Below are 5,864 nucleotides of genomic sequence, written 5' to 3' on the forward strand. Positions count from 1 at the left end.
TGCTGTACAGGTGACCAATGCTAATCAAACTGAGTTGAGCCTCTTATCCACCACACACCAGGCAGGGCAGTAGAAGTGATTATTTAACCTGAAAAGGAAAAAATAATAAAAGTAACAGTTATTGATTAAGCGCCTTTTTGTAGAGGTTATATACAGTAAAAAAGAACATGCAAAACAACAGACAGGTGATACAACTATTGCAGGTAAACTGGGCAATTCCACATGAGATATGCAATATCAAGATTTTTTCAAATTACATTGAGCCTTCCAAACCATTGAGCCTTATGAAAATGATAAAATATTGAGAATTTGGGTTCACGCCCATTTCACAGGGCTCACTGAAAAAGGGGCTTGTGCCTTGGATTGAAAAAAATTCCAGATTTCTCACTTGTTTCCGCATGAGGACACATTATATTGTGGACACATTATTGTTGACATTACTTAATGTCCACAACGTTGACATATTTAAGTTTAATTTAGGAAAAAAGCTTCACATAAATGTGAAGAATCATTAAAATTCATCTTTTAGATACATGCATCTTTTATGTAAAAAATAAAAATTGAGAATATCTATCCTACTTATATCATATTTTTTTCAAAAAGAAAGGTTGATTTTTATGTTATCTCTGCAATACTTCTATTTTAAAATGAATAAAAAAAACTGGATGTCATTTTTTGGGGGAAAGCTACAGTACGACTTTTGCAGTGAATGGTATGAGAAGCAATTTAAAGTAGAATTAGAAACAAATCTCAATTTTTGTCTTTGGATGTGATGCACAACAATCATGAACAAAAAGAATGTAAACATCATGGAAATCGTCATTCTCCATACACAGAGCTTCTGGAATTACGCAAAAAAAAAACCCTCAAAATTACGCGTGATTCTTTACTAAATTATACGCAAAATTACACGGAATATCAACTGTTACGCCCAAACTACATTTTGTACCGAAGGAAAGCACGTTCGAAACATCGCACTCTTACGAAGAATATCTCTCTTTTTTTACGAGAAATAGAGGTAAGAACCCATCAGCTGTGCAATTAAATGTTTTGTCTTTCAAAATTTATCCAAAATATGTGGGATTACGTGGAAATTTGTGGATTACGCGGATTACGCGGAAAAAGCCAAATTACGCGCTTCCGCACAAGCGCGTAATTCCAGAAGCCCTGCATACATGAGACGTAAGACCAAAACAATGAGCTTGTCACAAGTTTGAAGAACAAGAGGCTAAAAGTAAACATAAAGGAGAAACTTTTACATTTGGAAGGCCAGCTTAAAGTCACTTTGTTCCCTATAAAAATAGAAAAAATGTGCACTCTATAAACAAATGGAGGGTTCAACTTTGAAATAAATATGAGTGTTTGCATAACTTGTATAAAATATTTGGATGTTTTGGATTGGACAAAAATCCACATTTATGCTGTTTTAAGTATGAGCAGAGCTTGATGTGCCCTAAAATTGGATTGGGATGACTTATAACTTCTGGTTTAGGGCTGGATTTCAATATAAATTGTTGCTGATTTGCTGCAATGATAATGCTATGGAGAACATTTCTCATTTGTTATTTGAGAGAAGTAGGTACTATACCCATTATAGACCACAAAAATTGATGGCAAGGAAATTTAATAGAAAACGATCGCAAGATAGAAGTGTTTTACTGACCATATTATCGAAAGCTCTTACCTAATATCAGACTTCTTTGTGAGAGTAATAAAAAAAAAATGCAAGTATTTTAACTGTAACTAAAATACCACAGACAATAATTGTTGACGAATTTAGTTTTTAAAAGTCATGTTTGTAAATGTGTGACAGCTCAAATTTATGTTGAATAATTCAGCAATTGTTAGACTGTCTGATAATACAGTAGGTTGCAAGGGTGAGGTACTGTCCAAACAAATCAGGAATACAGAGAGGCCAAATAGCATCCTGAGACATCAACAACAAAATGGAAGGTTTTTAAACTCGCCATGAGGTGCATGAGTAAAGATTATTTCTTGTTTTGGGAATTATAGCCAAATTCGTTGTTGTGCGACCTCCAAAAATCCAAAATCCCTTTCTTTGTTTGATAATAGTGCGTAGTCAATCAAACCAAACAATCAAAACCAGCTGTAATAAACACCAAGTCTTGTAAAAAGCTTTGGAAAACATTGTTCTCTAATTGTCAGTTCTTCAACTTGATGAGTCAGTTTTCAGCTTGTTTTCCTATGAAGTGAGATTTTTATGATTTTTTTTGCAACTGTCCAATAATAGGTACCGTCTGAAAATAGGTATGAGTACCTTAAAGGTTCTGTAACACCCTATATCAAACAAATTTCATTATCCTCTTTAACAAATATTCTGGCATAGAATACAAATATTGTGGTCAATTTGTTTAAAAGCCATGTAAATGTTTCTTCATATTAACATTATATACAGTCATAAAAACACTAATAGCTTTCTTAACTTGAACTGTTTTAATATTAGCTTATCTATTTGATAACGCATTAAGCATTGTGGGCTATTAGACATGGGCTCCTTAGCAGTGTGGTATGCCAGTTCAGGAAGAAAGGAAGTAATATAATGGTTCATTGTCCTTGTGAAAATGCCAAAAAGTCATGAAGATATTCAGCAGAAATCGCAAGCTGTGCACCAACTATCAGTGTAATGGTGAACGGCTAAGACGGAAAGATGCCGAGAAATGGCAATTTCTAGTGAGAATTCGCCCCAATTCAGAAGGAAATCTGTGCAGTTATGGCTTCTCTTTTAATAAAACTGTACCTGTATCTCCTTAAAAGGAAACAGTGTGAACAGGAAATCATTTAACCATTTCATAATCCCATGACAATTAAAGACTTATTAGAGGTGAAATTAAATTTTAACAAAGAAGCAGTAAGCTGTTCCTCTGTGCTGTTCATTGATGAGTGTCCGCAGATAAGTCTTGTTGTTTTCTCTTGAATTTGTAGAGTTATCATAGATAAATATACACATTTTTTTGTCAAACAGTTCCTCTGACTTGATTTCGGGTTCGCAATAATGCACGGTTATTGATTAAATCGACCAAATCATGATAGCTACACAGAGGAAATCTTGCATGTGATTCACCCTGAGCTTACATAATATTCTATCTAATCCTTGCAATACTTTGAAGCTTTGAAAACTGTTTGGTAAACTGGAAAAACCGAAAGTGTACGACATTCTGCTACCAAGCTGCCATTTTTAACTATTGGTTTACTGCGAATGAAATGCCAGAGTGGCCTGGAGTCGAATGTTTTGATGGCCAATGTTAATCCATTTTTTCCCTCCTTCCCAAACTGGCATTCTCCCCACTGCTTAGAGCTTAGCTGCTTAGTGTATCCAACCGGAAGTAATATTGCAAAAGTGAAAAGGTAAACTTTTAGGCCAAAATGGACAAAAATACCACAATATTCATATTGGTTGCCAGATTTGCTAAAGATGACCCCCGAGGTGTTAACAGGAACTAATGAACTAGGTGTTCACATAGTCATGTTTGGGCTGAAGAAAACAAATGTGCCATATGACTGTCAATTAGTTTAACTAAGACAAAATAAAGATGCAGTAAACAAAGCATAAATATTGAGAATAAAACCTAAAATCGTCAGAAATGTGTAATGAAAGCCCGTTTAGATTTGAAAGGCAATTAAAAAAAAAAACGGTTCAATTCTCTATTGGGTTCAAGTCAGGGCTTGTTGCAGGTATAGTAAAGAGCTCTGCGCCTTTTTTATTGCATTTCTTTCTTAGCGTCCCCACAATTCTGGCTGGGGTCACCATCTTGAACCCATAGACGCAATGAAAATTTGTTCAATTTTTTAAACATTCCGCGAAATTTTCTTCGGATGTAATTGGAAAAATATTTTCCGTCGAGGTGCTCATACTGTTCACATTCAATAACCCCTTTCCCGTATGAAATTGCTACCATCAACTTCACAAGTTTTCCCCCTTGTCCCCTCTTTGCTTTCTCTGGCTGGGCAGCCCGCTTTTAACCCCTCTCCATTTTTACGCCTTTTGCGCCCCCTTGGGGCTCGGGCTTGATAAGCTGGGTTGGTTTTGTGATAAAAGTTTAGCCCGTCTAAAAAAGGTTTATGTCCTTCGACCAAACATCTTTGCGATAGAGTCGCTTAACTATTCTTGCAAAGCGAAAATGCGTTTCTTCAAGTCCTGTTCACTCAGCATTCCTTTTCTTGCTTGATTGGAGGTACTCGTATCCATTTCTATTTAGCGTACGTCAGACAGTTCGAACGCTCACTTTAGCTGCATCCGCATCCGCAAATTTCATCAATCTTCTGGCTGAAAAAAAAGACCTCTTGCGCCCGAAGTTTGTCTATCCCGTTGACAATAATCCGCTCGTGTCTGGGTGAGATTTTAAGTGGTCGCCCTCCATTGTGTCGACATTTTTTCTAATTTTAGATGTCTCGATCATTTTTTCCTCTGTATTTAAACTGCCGATAATCCTAAACCAGTCCTTTTTTTCAGGCTGTTTTTCAGGCTTTTTTTCAGGGCTGATCATGCCTCATATTTCAACAATTGCAAGACAATGGGGGGACTGGGGACTTTTATAGACACCGAAACGCCCCTCCGGGCCTCCCAGCCCCATTTTAGGCTTGCGAGGTGCACTGGGCCCCTCCGACCCCCATCCCCCCACCCCCCCCCCCCCCCCCAGCGCCATTTTAGGCTTGGAAGGTGCGCTGGACCCCTCCGACCCCCCTCCGATTAATAATTGCTAATTATCAATCTACGTCGGGACCGCTTCGCGTAGATAAATAATTAGCAATCATTAATATACGGCGGGACTGGGGCCTTTCATAGAAAGGTGCATAAAAACACCCGTTTATCGTTTATATCCAAGGGTGCACGACAACCCTGTCAATGCTTGTATTCCGAGGCAACAAGACAACCCTCTCTTCTATCCCTAGGTTCCATGACAGTGTAGTGGATACTTTTTAACAGTCTCAAATTGGCTGTTCGAGCTTTTTATGCCGCTCTAGTAAGTTGTACAAGTAGTAGCTAGTAGTGTACAGCCAGAATCAACATAACATTTTATTATGGCTCTGTTGCGTGTATTTTATAGTTTATTATATCAGCGATAGAACTGGAAAAAGATTTATGAACGTTATGTACACGACAAAAACGTGTTTTTTTAACTAACTGTGCTTACATGGGCTTCCTGTGGTGTTGTCACGCATTCATTGTTTATATCGTTGACAGTTACGAAATCCGGAGCAAGCTACCAACAATAGAACCAAAATTAGTTCCTACGCGGGGAAACTGTAATGTTTCTAGTACAGCTTTCTATGAAGGACTAAATTCGACGGGAAGCGTGGCGTACGATTGCGTCTAATTCGAGGTCGATCGAATGGTTGACCTAGCGTTATCGAGTGCTCTTTTGAACTTCTACGGTTAGATACGCCTTGTAAGATGTTATTTAAAGTCTACCAGGACCACGTTTCGCATTTATATGAACTTATTTTGGCGATAAAAGCACAGGTAGCCCAGGCAGGTTGCTTGTCGTAGCTCGGAATTCGGCTGTTCTGAGATCGGTCGAGTAAAGCGTTTGTGTGTGTGTGTGTGTGTGTGTGTGTGTGTGTGTGTGTGTGTGTGTGTGTGTGTGTGTGTGTGTGTGTGTGTGTGTGTGTGTGTGTGTGAAATGTTGTCAATAAAATTGCCTTAGAACTTAGAACATGCCTTGTTGTTGTCAAATTCACGTGTAATAAACGATTTGGGGGGGTTTTCTCAACAGAATTTATGACTTCTCTCTCCCTACTAAAGAAAGTATCGAGCTACGACAAGCAACCATTGCCTGGGCTACCTGTGATAAAAGGTGCCCCGATGCAAAGGTATGTGTTCTTGCCATTGTCTTGCAATTGTT

Source organism: Nematostella vectensis, chromosome 15 (genome assembly GCF_932526225.1).
Source record: "Nematostella vectensis chromosome 15, jaNemVect1.1, whole genome shotgun sequence".
Lineage (NCBI taxonomy): Eukaryota > Metazoa > Cnidaria > Anthozoa > Actiniaria > Edwardsiidae > Nematostella > Nematostella vectensis.